At 32.8% G+C, this 19,327-nt stretch overlaps 2 protein-coding genes across 2 annotated transcripts in view; one reads left to right on the top strand and one right to left on the bottom strand.

Moving 5' to 3' along the window:
• The window catches only part of LOC126810873 (COP9 signalosome complex subunit 1), a 252,236-nt gene that overhangs the window by 81,207 nt on the left and 151,702 nt on the right, over positions 1 to 19,327 (bottom strand). The window lies entirely within an intron of this gene.
• The window catches only part of LOC126810872 (protein singed), a 36,709-nt gene that overhangs the window by 1,558 nt on the left and 15,824 nt on the right, over positions 1 to 19,327 (top strand). The gene's annotated exons all lie outside the window — the stretch shown is intronic.

The raw sequence follows: 19,327 nt of genomic DNA, 5'->3' as shown, positions 1-19,327 counted from the left end.
TTGAAAGAATATATCAGCACACTGATCTATTGATGATGTCTTTCGTAAACAGTTGCATTGGCTGCCACAAAACCCAAACAAAGGGTTTGCTAGGGCTGTGCACGTGCTCCGATGTCGTTATGGCTCAATGATTACGTCCTGTCATCTGTTCTGCGGTGATCATGAGTCATCTGTTATGTTTAGATGACCACCAGTCTGATGCATTTTAATAAAACCACGCTTTATTAACACACTTTCTGGAAAACAACCATTTCTTAAACTGATATAAAAGAACAAACTGGTCGAGTGAATTATTTACACTAATCAAACTTGGTTACAAGTTGGATAATAATAGCTCATATATGATAATCACTGAAGACTGTAGCAGTGTATATTCCACACAGACATCGTAATAGTAATATCATAGAACTGTACTAGATCTGTGGTAATATTATTTATAAAGCCAGTTCTTCGTGTCAAACACAGTTCTATCAATAGAGCATGAACTTGATTTGAATCAGTCATCTTCTCATTCTGAACTTGATACAATGAAAGAGGTGGTCGATTCCAGACTTTCAATAATTTCTGTTCATCTATCTTTGACACAAATATTGATTTTTATCAAAATTCTCATCTCACAAAAGAAAAATAACTGGAGGGGACTTAGACTTACCATGAACCAAACACGTTTGATTTAGCATTTAAATATTGTAGTCTTGTCTAGAAGGCAACTGAACTAGGGTTCTAAATTGTTGACCAGTTGAAAGAGTACCTTTTCACAAATCTTTCGGATTTCTATTTTTTTACGATCATTCTGTCTCGTGACTACTGGAAGTATAAAAGTCTCTTTAGACCTAGCTACATGTACTTCCATAATAAAAAAAGCCTTATTTGCTTTTAATAAGCCAAGCTAAAAATAACAAATTAAATTTTTTTTAAGACAACCTGTTCACTCAAATGTGTATTTCTCAGAGGACAACATTCTAATGGATTAAATGGTGAATTAGAAATATTATCTTAGTTGGAATTGAATATGAACTTCATTTTCATGTCAAATAAATATATGTAATTTATAGCTTGCTTTCATTCTGTATTTTGCGATTCCTCGGTTGTACGTGACAAGGATTAGGGTCGCCTGTCCAACCTCGTGGGTTTTCTCCGGGTCCTCCGGTTTCTTCCCACTGCTAAAGATGCCTACGCGCAACGAATTATGGAAATAAAATTGAACCATATTAGTCCTGAAATGACCTAGTTTGTGTCGAATGGAAGTCAAATCCCATTTCTCTCTCTCTCTCATTCTGTATTGCATGAACTGCACCAGCCTAATGTCACAATTATCCAATAAAGTTCTGTATAAATGTACCTTTAGGGCAAATCAGATGGTAAGTACAGTATATCAACATAAAAATATATTTTATACATTTACACATTAAACCTCAGTTCACAGTCAGACATGGGCATCTGATAAAATGTCTCATCTACACCATTCAAATATTTGACTGGAAATAATGGTCTTAGTTGTTCAGACACTCCTGAACTAGTACCTGAGAGTTTGAACTTTGTACAGACATCTATTAATAATATTGATAAAAAAAAGAAAAGACAGCGACTAGTGCCAGACAAAATGACAGTTACATGCATCAGTGGGATTGTGCCTAACAAGTTTGTATTTATTCCTGACAATGTCTCTGAAAGGTGCTACATGTGTTTCCAGGCTTGCAGAAGCATATTAAGATCTATTTCAATCTTTATGTGTTTCAACAGCACAACATTATAGATTATGTACAAGTATCACCACCTTTTCGGATGTGTTACATCATCATGGATTCTGTTATGTTATAAAAATTCCTCATGTGTATTGAACACCAGTAATAGTTTTATCCTGAGGATTAGTCCCTAACAATATTTGTTTTGGTTTTGAACCAGTAACATTGTTCTAAATATGGTGATCTGTGAATAGATTCGACTTATTGACCTTTAATTTAATGTTTTTTAACAGTTAGTTATCTAATTAATTTTGAGTTGAAAGTTGTAATGGTACCCAGTTCTATCCAGGTGGATTGACAACAACATGACTTTCTTCTGTCCTATTGCATAGATGTCAAAGTAGTAATAGACAGCGTACATGTCAATCTGAAAACCCATTGTTGGATAACAGATGTGTTATACACAAAATGTAAATGATCGACTAGAAAAGATATGACTAAAACAGATAGTGCAACAAACACAAAGATTATAGAAACAGTTTTCTCCATCTGTGCACACATTGGACATAGTATGCCCATTATAGGGAAACTTGAAATTCGAGTAGGGTGCAAGTTACCAGCACCTTTAACCGTTAAATGGTATGAAAAAAGTTTTATAGGCACTGTTTTATTTTGCCTTATTTATGGAATGAGACAAAGCTTAAAACTAATTCTTCTTGCATATTTAAAATCATTAAGTTATTATGCAGCAGTGGATTATGTATTGTTAATCATAATGAACATATTATACCGTCTCTGAAAACCACATACATGTAGTACATGTACATGTCTCAGAAATGATAATCCAATAATTTGTGCTTGATAACGATAAGAGGATACTTGTCGAAACATCGTGCTTTTAGAATAAACTAGTGATTGTATCCCATAAAAACTGTGTTCTGCCAATAATACTAATTTGTCAATGTCAAATTTTGATCTGAATTGCACAGGAAATGAAATGCTCATTATCTTCATGTTCATCTCTTTGTGCTGAAAAGACCTGATGACACTAATAAGACATGTCCACCCAGTGTATAGATTGTAGTGCATTTCACAGTTATATAACTTATTTAACAGACACAGTTTATTACCTAATCAAATGACCACTGTGACCAATTTCATCTATAAGTTAAGGCTTTCTTTATTATTTTGAAATTTCATTAACACAAAGGAAAAAACCTAGAAAACAATCCATTAACCACATCATCTGTGATAAGTTTAACAGCTGTTTTCTACCATCTTTTTTACATGTACATGAGTCATTTCAACATCAACTGTAAATGTAATATGATATTTAAAAGTTTTTACTGAAGAGACCATAAACATGCCATTAAGAAGTATACATGGTTTTGAGTAGAAGAATTTCTTGTCTGAGAATACACATATTTGTCTTTAAATAAAATAACAAGAGTTCTTGACAAATAATTTATATAATTAGTCACAGTGTATAAATTATACAAAATACAACTCATTGTATAGCGTAGAGAAATACAAAGAAGAAGAAAGTAGAATACATGTAGACTTTATATGATTTTATTTTGCACTAATGATATTCAGAATTTTGCTAAGTACTAATTATTCATTATTCTGGGATTTCTAATAATGTATCTGAAATTAAGAATTTAACATTGATATTAAACATACATTAAACATACAGTAATTAAATGTATAATACTAGATCAATAACTGTTATGTGGTGTAATCCTATCTCATCTCTTTATCATTGACATTTGGTTGACACCCTGTCACTGTCACTAATCTATAGTTATTTGTATTGTTACAACTTACCCTAAAGATGTACAATGTACATACAAACCCTGTACCAAGGCAATATAACCTAACAATACCAATTGGCAAACTTGTTTAAGTTTATCACTAGATAAGCCTGAAAAGGGATAATACAAGGATCAGAACTTGGCCAAATGACAATAGTTGTGTACATATTGACCTTCGAGGGATGAGAATTATTCACATATTCCAATTCGTCATTCTTTGGTTCGATATACATATATGCATTACCCTGAAACTTGCATATAGACCTACTATGTTTTAAGTGAATTTAAACTGGTTTTCTCATTACTGTTTGAGTACATCAAACGACTGTTGAGTCATGGTGGCTCAGTGAGTATGGCACTGACTCACTTAACAGGAGACATTGGGTTCAATCCTGGTGCTGGTTGAAAAAGTTCCTCAGCATTTTCCAGCTTACTTTCCCCATGTCAGTGGTACTGGACGGATGACCTGGCAAGAAAAAGCATTGAGTTGTTTGTACAGGCCAAAAAAGCAAAGTCTAACCCTAACCACATATTTGTTGGCATAAGATTGAAGAACCCTTGACAGTTGGAATTTGATGAAGAGTATGTGGAAACACCATTGTCCAAGCAAACATTTACCTCATAGCAGACTGCATGGTCTTAATTAGTCTGGTTGGTGCAGAAAAGTAGGATGTTGATCCTCATTTCATTCCAGATTTGTGCTTTTATTTAAATATATGCTTTCATGAATTGCAACACTATGACATATTTATCAGTGGGTCATTCCCTATCAAGTGGGCTAGGGGTGGGAAATCGACCTCCTTGAAAAAATCTGGAAAAAATATATGTTATTGTACATGTACATGTAAAAACTAGAAACTGTGCAAAATGTGTGGCCTGTAGCTTAAAAATTTACTGAAATACAGGCATTTGAGTTTCATGAGTTACCCAAATTTCTGAAAATTGACCCACTTGACATGGAATGACCCCAGTTGAATATATTAATTCAGTATTTTGATGAAGTGTGAATGCATCAGAAATTTGAAAAAAAAACCCCAGTAATTTGATTAGTAATTGGTTTAAAGCCGCAATGAAGTTCATAGCCTGATCCAATGCTAAAGAGACAACCAAAGAGACACATGTAACAAAATAATTCTCAATGATAGACTGAGAGTAAATATGCCTCTTAAAATCAATTGTCTCTCAAGCTCACTGAAAAGATTGCGTGCGTTTTGTGTACCAGACAAATGAATGATTACAGTTATTTTACTTTAAACTTTGAACATTTTCTGATCATTTATTTATGAATTGGAATCTAGGAATATAAGTGAAACTAGTAAACAACAAAGCGAAAAATGATGTACACCTTTTAAATGTTTCAAGTACATTTAAAAAATGTTTTTTTTATGCATTAAATCAGCATAAGATGACAGTGGTGTTAATACCAGGAAATTTGTTATCCATTTGGAGCAAGTACATGTAATGGGGGAATAGAAATTAAACTTAACGGGATAACCTGTTGGTTTAAGAAACTTTTTTTTTCTGTCATAAAACTTGGACAAACTTTCATATATGTACTCAGTCAAATATCTCACATGTAATGAGAAATACCGAAATTAAATCAACTAGACTTGTTTACAGTTCTCTGAAATACCAACAATTCAGGTATATGGTGCCATAAATTGAAGCTAGGTGTGCATTTTTTATGTTGATATTTAAGCTGTTGTTTTACCAGAGTGTTTTACGACCCCACATCCATATATTACAGTGTATGGGAAATATTCTAAACTAGACTGTAAAAAGTTAATTAATACACCCTTTGTTTTTCTTGTGCTCAATTTTTTCTCTTGATGTTGTCTGTCCAGCAATAAAACCACACCATAGAATCAGTCTATTTGTCGTCCCCTTTAACATTTTTTATCAACATGAACATTTTTTCATTCCAAGGTAATTGATGCCTAAATATTAAGAGTAATATGAACTCACTAGGTGTTCAACCCAAAACCTTTGAACAAATGAGTGCTGAAGCTTAATACATACCACCTCAAAACATAAGTTATTCAAAGAATCTGATTAGTTCTTATGCAGGCATATTCAAGGATTATGTTAAAGATTACATGAAACATCTAATTCCATCCACAAAAACAAAATGCATACGCCTATTCGTACATTTTAAATACCTCTTCACAGGAAGTCAGACTAGCCTTGCACATTCATGTGCAGACATTGATAAATTTACATTTGAAGTAAGATTATCGTTGTTTGTACATTAATCGTGCTGGCGGATGTATGTTTATGTACGATTTATCTGCAGTAGGTTGTCATATACTACTCAAATCGAAGCATCAGTGCATAAGTTAACTACACAATAAAGGATTTGGTTCACATAATATCAGATGTACAAGAAGTACATATTTTATAGAAAATATTTATTTAAACCTCTTGGACTTGGCTCTTCAGCGAGACTTGTAACAAAAATCTGGTCATAATGAACTTGACAATTTGCCAAATTACTTGTAGGCATCAATTAAAACCCTTCCTATGAATTATTAACTCAACAAAGTCGTCATCTTGAGTAGAGCTTATATGTCCATGTATGCTGTATGTAAATAATAAAATGTCCTCACTTACCTTCATTTTTCTGGCACAGTTGCTGTTGTGGTCCAGATGGCTATTATTATTGACAGTCTAAAATCCATGTTCATCCATTTGTATATTTGTTTGTTGTCTTCCAACTTGGAACATAATGACATTGTCTTCGGTGTTCAGAAAAAGATTTATGGTGGAACACAAAGTGCATTTTTAGTAGATAACTGAGTATGGTTATAGTAAAGTATGCATACAGATATATCTTGGTGTATAATATTGGTGGTGCTATGATCCTAAATGATGCTAACTTTAATATTAAATATTGGTCTTTTTGAAGGAATTTAATCTTAAATGTGAATTACCAGTATTCAAAGAATTGCTGTCAGTTTTGGCATAAATGATGCTGCTCTGTTTACATGTAATTATTTCATGAAATAAACAGAATACAGAATGTTTTAAAAATATTGATCTGTAGAAGGTCATGACCTGAATAAGTATAAATATGAGATGTCTCTTGCCAAACAGGAAACAAAGTATCTATTGTCTTAAGATATTTCGCTTTTAGATTTGTAACACGTTTTGTGACGGACTTCGTCAATAGTTTGTCACAATCCATCAACTTACATGTACATGTATTTACTTTTGTTGGTTTTCTCTTATTAGACCTATGATAAAAAAAAACATGGCTCAGACAGTAATTTCAGTGATTGAAAATATACAAATTCAATGTTCTGTGCTATTTACTTGTACGTAAATAAAACTGTGATGTAGTTTGTTGATAAAATGTTTACTGATGGAGAAATCAGTTTTAGTATTTGTTTTAAACTGACAACAATCATTCATTAATCATTAACTGTATGGTTGGCTGTCGATTGACCCAGAATTCTTGAAATTCTACATGATAAATTAATGAAATAAGTCAATGTGAAATAATGCAAAACTGAATGAAACTATATTATAGGAATTAATTAATCAAATCTTATTGTGTGTCATTTAGGGCTATACTACATGTATATACCAGAAAACACCGGAAAACACCATGTTATACTGAATACCGGAAAAACACTAAATACCGGAAAACAGCCTAAATAGGTAACCCGGAGAAGGGCTACGTATCTATAAACCGGAATCTAACCTTAACGCTAACGCTAACCCAGGCACACAGAGGACCAGGCTCCGGGTTACCGATTTAGGGTGCCAGTCTCTGGGTTACCTATTTAGGGTATTTTCCGGTATTTAGTGTGTTTTCCGGCATTTAGTGTTTTTCCTGTGTTTTCCCGTAGTCAGTATAACATGGTGTTTTCAGGTAGTTTTCCGGGTGGTTTTCCGGTGTTTTCTGGTATATAGTATTGTCGGTCATTTATGCTAAGATCAAATTGCAAGGAAAACATAATGACACTGAGAGACTCTAGCAGTCACCATGAATGTGTGAATGTGTTTGAATTGATAATTTTGTGTAACAGTATTTATATGTTCTGTTGAACATGTATTGTGTCTGTTTGCTTGACCGGACTCCCTAGGGGGTGGGGGGGGTAAATTATGAATAATTTTAGAGTCTACCCGCGGTTTCCAATAAATATAAGTACTTTTTATTCATTGCTGATAGGAACATATTGCAATCTCTTTCACAAACTTTGTTCAGAACTACAGTAATATCACATTCTTGTTTCATGGTCTTTTACATGCACAGTTCAATCGATTTTTCTGATAATATGGCACATCATATTTCTAATTACTGTAGTCCATTTGTGTTTTCACTAAATATTTTATAGTAGACATTTAACCATCTATTAACATTGATTAATTGGTAAACAACCTTAAGGCATTGATTTTATAAATACTGACCTCATCTGTGTTTTATTCCCTAAACTTTACATTAATGTGTTCAGCTAAAACTAATTTGTAATACCGTAAGTTAAGCTGTAAAGTGATGGTCAAATCATGTTGATAAGCTATATAACTATAATGTGTTAATACTCTACATTTTGATATTTCAATTGATTTTATATTCTAGGGGAGATTTTGCATCACTTGCTTGTGGTTTTATTTTCCCATTTTTCCCTGGTTTAGTGTCTCTACTATATACATGTACATTGTACACTAATCCCAGTTGGTGTTACAATTTTATTCCCAGAAGGTAATTTACCCCAATATGTCAATCACAAATCAAACCATGTCAAGTTTGAAGGTTTAGGACATTAGAAGATGTTTGATAGGTCATAGGTGAATACCTTGATTTTGAAGCTTAATGTGTGTATTAAATTTCAAGAAAGAATAAATGCTTCTTTTTTTATTATGAAAATTGTCCCTTTTGCTTGATTCATTGGAGATAAAAATGATATAGCTGAAGTTTTGGCAAAGAGACTTTTCTTTAATAGGTTAGCGTGAGTCTGAATTTAGAAATGCAACCAGTAGTGTTTTACAGGAACAATTTAATTCTGAACTCATTATCATTATATTCTGTTTGGCTTGAATTATGAGTTATTACAGGTTAGGTTTTTATTAAATTAAAGATTCAGGTTTGTTTTTTTCCTTTCAAATTTCCCATAAATGTTTAACTAGAATGAGAAATCAATGAAGGACAGAGTGTAACTGCTTTATTGAAGAACAAAATAATTTGCATATCTGTACAGTTACATTTCTAGTAATTCTGTTGTAATATGGCTCCTGACAGCTGTCTTAATGTGGTGTTGTCATACATGGATCAGGATTTTGTACAATAAATTTGATCATCATTTGATTAAAATTTAGTACTTTCTGACCTCTGTAAATACAGTGCTGCTTTGAGACTATTATGATTAAGTAGATTAATTTAATAAATTCATATTAATGACTATCACTGTATCATTTGATTTTTGTTTCATACATTAGTCCAATTAAAATGTTACTTTCGATGCAGATGTACATACTGGTAGTTATATTCTCTGAAGGTGTATATTTTTAAGACTTCTGAACAGCATTATCTTTGATGTAGGCTAATAGTCAAACATATGACCAAGACATTTAATGACATCATCGATTTATTCCTTCTCTTTTGTAATGTTTGTATGATTCATCTACTATACAATCCTTAACCAAGTACAAGCACAGTCTGGATTTTAGATTCTATTCTATGAAAAGTTTTTAGCATTAAATCATTTTATTGACATACAGACAGCTAAATGTTTTATTCACTTTGATAGGATTTAACACTTCATTTCCTGCAATGTTCTGGATTATCTATGCTGTATCTATTTAATGTTTTATTGGGCGTCATTTTCTTAATAGAATTGGACAGACATTGCCAGATATTACAGCTATGCTTAATGCTGTTTGCCATGTAAACAAATATTTTCCAATAACTACACTTGAAACATGGCAGTTGTATGTCTTTCATCTTTATGACACCCATGTCCAATCATTTGCCAGCCATCTGTCAATGTCAGAAGATCCACCTGGATAATTAGATAACTTTGCTGCTGTTGGTGGGGGGGGGGGGAAGGAGTAATTAATGTAAAGTTTGTTACTTAATTCTACTGTTTTGAAGCCAGGGTAGGGTGTTATGATTATACTGTAGAGTCTGAAATCATATATGAAATATTTCAAGGTCACCGAATTGATGAATTTAATAATTCCTCTAACTTTTTATGTATATGTGTATAGTATATACTATAAGTATATTTTATATTCAAGTACCTGACACTGTAACTACAGAAGATATTTACAGTGGGTAAATATATGTGTAAGTATTAAGTTATACCCGATCTTGATATAGTTTTTCTGGTTTTTAAGTTATTATTCTGAATGAATTGAAATAAGCAATTGATATTATCTGGGGTGTGTTACAGAGGACATAATATTAAGATTACCTTGAGCCCTGGCATCATCCCAGTGTAATGAAATGGGAATTGATCAACCTAAAAGATGAAACAAACTTTTCTTTAACATTCAATGTAATTCCTAAGGTTAAACTGAATTCATGCAAAACTCACTGTACTGTTCCCAGCATATGAACCCCTTGTTAATGCATAATATCTTTGCCAGTGGTTATGTTTACTTCATCTGTCACTGAGATGAAAAATGAACCCCAAATATGCGATTTGGTGGCATATCTGATTATAATCTCTGTCAAATAATATATCTCATAAATCGATTAATTTAGGCCAAAAACCCCACCCTGCAAGTAATTTACAACCATCAACCTGTTGAATTATCATACCGTCATATTATTAATTAACGTATTGTCATTTTATCGTCAAGAAAATTTAACTGATTAAAAAATGGGACTAGTTAAGAAAATTTTGACCATTTGATTAACCAGTTAGGAATATTGAATAAGTAGGAATATTTCATTGAATGTCCCATATAACAGGCAATCTGATTAAAATACAGACCTACATTTCGTTTTGTTTTTTTATACTTTCGATGGCCTACACTACATGAAGATCTGACAAGTCTAAAGCCTAAAGCTCGCCGTAACAGACCGTTTCATTGGCTTATTCCCGACACCATTCAGAACACGAGATCCAAGTGTAGTAAAGACAAGTAAAACAAAATTTTGAACTATAAAAACGAAACGAAATAGGTATAACGGGTGGCCTTGACGGAGTGGTAGCGGACATGCATAGACGTACGGGACACAATTCATTTTTGAATTTTTGGAAATAGGAGGACATTTCCTGCAATTTGAGACCATTCCCGACATCCCAATTCTGTAATTTCATCTCTGAAAAAAAAACGAGTTAATAAAAATGTCAAGGAATGTTTAACACCAGCCTCAGGAAATCGTCTCGCACTCATATTCAGCCAGCAGACCAGCAATCATCAAATTTTGCTGAGGCCTTAAAATTGAATACTTTTTGGGAGTTACGAACCATCGGCAGATGTTTCTGACGTATCCCCACAAACAGGGTGCAGGTGACTTAATAATTAGTGAATTTGCGTGCGACAGTGTCGGGTGAATCCGATGACATTTTCGGATGAAATTCGAAATCCCCATTGCAAGATTCCGAATTCCGGCCCACAACCAGCACATCCGGCCCAAAAAGTCTATTATACCAGCCCATTCCAGACTCCAGTGATGGCGTGGCGGCCCGTTAAAGCCACCGGCCACATAAACATGATCATCATCGCTCCATGGTCAGTCCAATACGCGCCCCCCCATATAAAGTTCAGCAGAAAAAGTTTTTTTTAGACGAATTGGTCAAAATTATTTTTTTCATTTTTTGTCCGACCGGCCCCTTGGGCGATCGCCTGATGGCCCAATCCGCCCCTGATAGAAATTTATTTGAAATTTATAAAAGCACATATATTTAAAATAAATATGTAAATATTCACAGGGAATTAGTAGAGAAAAATGAAACAATCTTAATAGACATGGGAAGTTATAATATATTGTCTTGTCATGGTTAATTTGTTTGATAAGAAACATGGTATATATAAATTGAATTAGATTGTTAAAGACATTAAAACTCAAATCATCTTGAAATACTGGATGCCATCAGGGAGATGAGGAGCAGACACAGTTCTCAGTTTTCTTTCCTGTTATATTGGCAATTAGCATAGCAACAGACATGCTTGTCTTTCCTATTGAAATGTTTTCTACATCAGTTTGTTAGAAAAAAAAACAATTGTATTGAAATAAACTGGAATACAAACTAAAATTAATCTTTGTGTAGACTGGAATTCTTCTCTATTTGACGAGATTGTCAATAATACAAGAAATTTGTGGTCCTTTAAACAGAAAATCAATGTGTCTTTTGCACATGCACTTAAACCTAACGGCCATCTTCTTGCAGGAAACATTGACAAGGTCTTGTTTCCAATACCCTTGACTCACAGGGATTTAATTTTACGTCTTCTCAAGAATTGGAAACTGTGAGCGGATTATCTGTTCATTTGTTCTGTCACATCTTTTTCAACAGAAAGATATCTTGCTGTCTAGGTCACAATGAGTGACATATTCGGAGTTTTCCTTACCCCAATAATTGGCACAAAGTGACATTGAATTAACAGACACAAAATAGGTACAGAATGATCAGCTTTATTTGTACTGTGTTCTAATTAGCTTTTGGGATAAAGACAAGTTACAGTAGACAAACATAAATACAAAGACAAACAAACATGAATTATGTTGTTTTTATTCTCAAATAACTGTTAAATGAAATAATCTTAAACTTTGTTAGGAAATGTCATTTTGTCTAAATATTTTATCACCTACATAGGTTGAAGAACTGCCTATATAATTTTAATCTTCCAACACATACTTATATGATAATATAAGGCACAATAATCCTTTAAGGTTAGAATACAGACTTTTAAGCCAGAGGGCAGGTCTTCAAATGTCAACTTTTTTGCTTGCCAGTTTAAACTCTGTATATTTCATTATTGGTTTTCATCCATGTATAGTTTCCCCATTGTTTAGAAACTAATTTTGGTTTCATAATGGCAAAGTGTTGAGGTCTATTGAACTGCCCTTGACAGTTTTAACTTTTTGCTAGGTTTGTGTAAAATATGTCAATAACTTGAATTTGTACCCGACCAGTGCATATTTCTAGGTGGATTTGAAATCTACATGCATTTAAGAAGATTTTAATCTGTAAATGTACACTGTGTGCTGATGTAGATCTAGTGATGGGATATTATCACATGACATATCCTGTGACCTTTGGCTGTAGGTCCCTATAATTAGAAGTGGACTAAGCTGGTCAAGACTGCATTTGTAAGTATAATGCATTCAGCAGTAATTATCAGCCAAGATAATTAAATGTAGTTGTTGATTATTAATCTCTCTTCTGAGAATCAAAAGTAATCCAATTATAAAGCAAATATGAATTAATGACCTTGCTGCTAATTGGTTTGTTTCTCTAGTTGACATTTATACTGAATAAAATTAGTATTCTATTTGTCAGTGGTCCATTAAATATTTTTAAACTGTTTCAATGGCATTTAGTAATTGAACTAGAGTATACAGGATATTTTTAGGTTACAGTATGGGGTAATAATAGTAAATCAGTCCATCGGGGAGGTTGATTTCAGAATCAATATGTTATAATCTAATTGGACTGCATCATTTGGGATTTTTGGATACTGATAGGGAGTTTTGGTATTTGGTATAGAGTTTAGATCTTGATTTGAATGATTGGGTAAATTCACAAAGTAAACTTAACATTTTCAAATTTCACATTAAAAGGTATTGTCTCTTATTGTAATTCTAGTTAAAAGGCCACTATAATCCAATTTATCTAATCATTTATGATGCAGTTTGATCCAAACTTATTTGATTTGAGTGCATAAAATTTGTTTCAGGTAAATGAATGTGAACATGGTAATAAAGCAGAGGCTGTAGGTTTCCAAAATCTTTATTCATTCCTTTCCATTCTAGAGATGATTACTACAGTCATATTTCCTCTGCATAACAATTTGCTCTCTGCAAATTCTTGTAACACAATGGCTATCTCTGCCACCCATGTTGAAGGGTTTATCACACATGGAGCTTGTATTATTACACATACATGTATCAAGGGATGAAATGAAGTAGACAAGTTTCATTTCTCAAAGCTTAAATACTTGAATCCTATGTCTGATAAATTCTGAGTGATCAGCTTATCTAATAGCCATTCCTCTGGAAATACGAACAGCACGACATAATCCAATATGCTAGCAGAACACATACCAGATTCAAGTGAACTCGGCTAAAAATAATGTTGGTTCTGACATTTCTCAGACTGCACTTGATAACATCCCTTAATATTCTTATATTTTATCTTTATGCTTTATCTTCTTACTATGATATTAGTTTCTAAAATTGAAATTGAGACATAAAAAAGCTAACCTATATAGCACATGTCATACTTATGTTAGGTCATGGTATTCCATTATTAATGAATGGAATATTTCTGAAAGCCAAGTCTATATGTGTTAGGTTGCTTTAAATTAATAATTGGGTTCCACTGTAATAGTATTGTTATCACGAGTCATATCTTCGATATCTAACACAAGCTTATTAAATTTTAACTCAAATAGTTTCTCTGACATAGTTTACATAACTGACTGAATTGCTGTTTTTTCCTGAATTTTGGAACTGGCTGTGAATGAAACTTCACACTGATGCTGAGCAAAAGTTAAATAATCATAATATGTGTGAAGCAGGCACTTGGGCTACTAGTACTATAAGACTAATTTGCAGTATAAAAGCAGCTGGGATTGGTCTGCAGCTAACCCTTCTTTCTATTGGGTTGTCAGTGTGTTAAACTAGGTTGTTTGGTGTATAATTGTACTCGAAAACTCTGAAACGTTTTCAAATGGTAGATCCAGACTTTGGCCATACACCTTTTATTTTATAAAAAACATGTAATGTCCTGGTCTAATATTACACGATAAAATGGTTTTGATTTCTTTACAGCTCTCAGGCTGCCTCACACATGCAGACACAATCATTCGTCTGTTTGGAACTATCCATGTAACAACAAATAATGATTCTTAAAGGCTGTGCATTGAATCCAGAAAATAACTTAAGCCTTATAAATCATGCCAGATTTATTGAAAACACCATAATTCAAAATTCCTATCATAATACCTTGGGTTCTGAAGTATAAATTCAGTAATATGACGGTAGCCACTTGAAGAGATGTCTACCACCTCTTTCAACTTCTATATGGAATGTGTAAATATTTGAGTAGCATTTAGCCCATCATTGAAAACAAAAGGTGATTATAAGCTCTTGAGTTAAGGGCATGTTGTGTATCAAGTGATAGGTGTTGATAAAATATTATCAGATGAACCTGTTACAGCTGGCCTTAACACCACATGGCTGGTAAAGCCACCCATAGTAGGCTATCCTTTATCTGATGAGAAGAATATACTGATAAAATCTTGTTTTAAACTGTTTATAATTGGTCTTGTTGGATATTAGATAATCTTAAAGGAGCTAAATCTCTATTCTTTGGCACCTAGAAATAGGCACAAATGGATTGCAAGGCATATGATAATGTATTATGAATGTATATAAACTCATTTACATTCAATTGTTTCTGTTTTTACTGTAATTTCAAATCAGTTATGTTCGGCAAAATGTGCGGAAAATCCTAATTGAATAGCAGTCTTTGGAGTATGGTTATTCCAGTCTAACAACACCGGTAGAATTCTCCTGTGTTATAATGTTTAGCCTTTTTCATCAAGTCACTTCATTACAGATGGCCCTCGAAAATGTCAATTTTAAAATTTTTATTTTGTCTTAATATTGGATATCAAAGCCCATCATTTGACGGTGAGATAACAACATCAATATTGATTTAAATTGACCAATAAGTCATGTTTGCAATATCGAGGACTGTGGATGATATAGAGTTAGAGACTTGCCTCCTTGAACTTCTTAACTATACATATAGTGCAACCTGAAAATAGATATCAATTTTGAATATATGTTTCATATGTAATGTTGTTTTATCAATAAACTTAGCTTTTTATTTCCTTGAACTAAGAATTCAATGAGTAAATGGCACCTCATCATTAAAAGGTTATGATAAAAACAAATTAATAGGGTTCTGTGCTATTGATAAGATAGAAAATATGAAAAGAAACTGAAATTAAAAATTGTCTTGTCATTATGAAGCATAGATGTTTTTGAGATTTTTGACAAAAGAAAAGAATTTATATAGCACCAAGCAAACTTGAATAATCTTTTACAGAAACTAAGCAAGTTTGTTTTTGTCATCCAAATGAAATATCATCAAAAAGAAAACGATTCAAAAATCCTTCTATGGAGCAAAACATAGCTATCATAATTTTTAAAAAAATCATTTGATGAATCTTTTTCAAACTGGGAATAAAATGCAAAGCTCCAAATTTGCTTGTGATAATATTTACTTTACTTGAACAACAACAATAAAGCTTAAAATGACAGAACAGCCATGCCAACATTTTTCATTTCAAACTTGAATTTCAAACAAACAAAAAGTAAAGGCAGTAACTTTTTCCAGGGGAAATTTCCTTGTTCTGATGGTGATGAATTGATTTAAATGTCCTAAGTATGCTTATTGATAAACACATTTTGTTTATTAAAAGGAAATTAAAATTTAATGTAAAAATAATTGAGTTGCTTTATCCTAATCTATAGAAATATTTTGTTTTATCAATTACTAATTATTTTCCTTGTTCCTTATCACACATTGAGTTTACATAAACAACATTTTTTTAAATATAAAATGTGCATTTATCATCATGTAAGAGGCTGTCAGACTGCAATGGTAAATTTATAATGCTACTGGTAACAGCTGTTGTCTAGCCTGAACTTCACTGATAAAGAGTAATTTGACTAGAATCCCATGCATGGTGTACAATTTGGCACCATTGAAAACTTTTGAGCTTTTTTTGTAGAATATTGATTAAATTTGCGTGGGCCTCAATTAAGTTATATTTTCTATGTGGTATTGATTTGCTTGTTATATATATAATGAATGTTTATGTAGTGAATAAATGAATATTGAATAGTAAAGGAAGATTATTTCCTATGAGGATCATAAAATATAAATGAGGTTCCAAATGTAATAATAGAACTACAAGGACAAAAATCCCTCTAGTTGTATTTGGTCATGGTAATTAATGGGTAGATACATGTTATATCTTGTGTCTTTCAAGATCTTTAAGAAAGAAACCAATGCATGCAGTGTTATTATACGCCCACATTGCCATCACCCTTGTTCGTCCGTTTGTCGTCCGCAATTTCTTGTGAACGCTAAAAGTTATGATCCAATTGTTTTTAAAATTGATATATGTTGTTTACATTAGTGAGATGAAGAAGCCTATTTAATTTCAGTATTTTCTGTTTATCGACCCCACATTATGAAGAAAGCAGGAGACTATTAAAATGGGTTCGTCTGTCTGCCTGTTCGTCCGTCTGTCTGTCCATCACACTTTTTGGGACACAATAACTCTCTTTCTAATTGAGCTAGAATGTTCAAACTTGGTATAGATGTTTATTAGGTCAATACCTTGATGGTGGTCGTAGCTGAGCATTTTCTGCTTAGGGTAAGCAGAGATAAGCAATTTGATTGGTTGATGCTTTGGGACATGATAACTTTAGTTCTAATTAAGTGAGAGTGATGAAACTTGGTGTATAGTTTCATTACATCAATACCTTGACCAAGTTCGATAATGGGCATTTTCTGCTCCGGGTCAGCAGAGCGATAAGCAATTTGATTGTCCGAGATATTGGATCACAATAACTCTCCTTCTAATTGAGCTAGAATGTTCAAACTTTGTGTAGGTGTTTATTAGTGAAATAAAGATGCCTACTTATTTTCAGCAATTTCCGTTAATTACTTCTCTAGAGTTATGGCCCTTGTTTCACTTTGTTGCACCTTGTGAACGCTTTAGTGCCATTTGATCTGAATGAAATTTATATGCATCATTTAGATTAGTGAAACCACGAAGCCTATTGAATTTCAGCGATTTAAGATGATTAATTCTAGAGTTATGGCCCTTGTTTCACTTGTTCAACCTTGTTAAAGTTACAATTTCATATTTTTAAGTTATATTTTTAAAATGTATTAAAATAAAGCCCTAAAATAGATGGTATCTATAAACAGTCCTACCTTGTTAAAGAATAATCCTATCAATCCTATAATTCACTATTGCCAGTTGGGAAATTGGCAAAAATATCATTTTCAACTTCAAATTCAAACGTTTGAAGATAGCTATCCCATGGTGGGGAAAAGAAAAACAAGGGAGGTAATTGTGTTATTATTTCCGGTGTGGAGATTTTTAAGTATGAGAAAGATAACCTATGATCATATAATAGTCAGTTGACAACCTACTGAGCAAAAGACATAGAAATAATTATGTTTTGACTTTCTTCGAAAATATGAAATTATAACTTTAATGCTCAATTGATATGCATCATTTAAATTTGTGAAACAGGGGTCTATTGAATTTCTGCAATTTCCGTCATTTATTTCTAGAGTTCTGGCCCTTGTTTTACTTTGTGAACCTTGTGAACATTCAAATGACAAATGTTATCATTCAATCTGTATGAAATTTATATGTATTATTTAAATTAGTTTAGGCCCTTGTTTCAGTTTGTAGAACCTTGTGAATCTGATCTGTATGAGAAATTGTCTTGTAAATGCCCCCAATTACCTACAAAAGAATAAATATGCAACAACCCTTGTCGACCGCTCGGACGATTTAGCTGCGGTGGGCGTATGTTTCGTTGCCTGGCAACCTATCTTTGATAATGAGATATACATGTATGGAACGATACAATGTATATCTAATTTGATATTGTTTTCTTAATGTATTTTAAACCTAGGAATACACTAGTCAATTTGTAAATGGAATTTAAGTAAAATAAATGGAATTTGCCTTAAGGTTTCCCCCAGTTCAGTTAATGACTAATACACATCATTCATCATGTTCATACATTAATAGGTTTTGGTGAAGCATAAAAAACCAAGCCTTTCAATGCTCCTGATTTTATAGTTATAACTGACCAGAGTTACAGATATAAACTGAATAGAAACAAGTCATGTAATCAGTCTGTCAGAAGATTACCTATGACTCATCTCATCTCAAGTTTTATCCAGTTTCAATTAATTCCAGACTACTGATACTGATAGTTTCTTCAAATTTGAAGGCTCCCTCCCTAACTTTAAACACAAGCCATGTATTTATTTTTGGACACTTATCCCTTGTTTTGTCACAGTCAGGCAAATGAATCTAACTGACTACCGATTGATTTTAACAGGATGTAAATAACAGGATTTAAGTCTTTGTAATGTAGATACTTTGTTTATTCCACTGTTGTTAATCACACTGCATGTTGTCATTAAGTTAACCAACTCACAGAGGATATGATGTCCTAATAAATATTAAATAAATTGACAAATTAAGTGACTAATGTGATTACATAATACGAAATCAATGAGATGTTTTTTTTCTTGGGAGAATATCTCTCCATGCATTAAGAAAAATCAATTTTATCACCAGATGTTGAGTTGAATGTCATTTCAATTTGATCTTTAATACTCTACATACCAAAAATAGAACAACAAGCAAATAGCATTGAAGATGTTCACGAGACAGTGATTGTTTTGGACTCATTTTCTTGGCCAGCAGAATGACATTTTGTAATTCTGTGTCATTTGGACCTGAATCAACTTCTTTTATACACCCACATTGAAATGTGGTCATATTTTGTTGTCGCTCCTGTCCGTCCGGCCTGTCATTGAGTCAACTGGCGTGGTTTTCGAATCCCTGGTTGTACGTGACAAGAAGTAGGGT

The sequence above is a fragment of the Patella vulgata genome, chromosome 2 (assembly GCF_932274485.2).
Source record: "Patella vulgata chromosome 2, xgPatVulg1.2, whole genome shotgun sequence".
In the NCBI taxonomy this organism is placed as follows: Eukaryota; Metazoa; Mollusca; class Gastropoda; family Patellidae; genus Patella; species Patella vulgata.
This window is presented reverse-complemented; position numbering and strand designations above follow the sequence as displayed.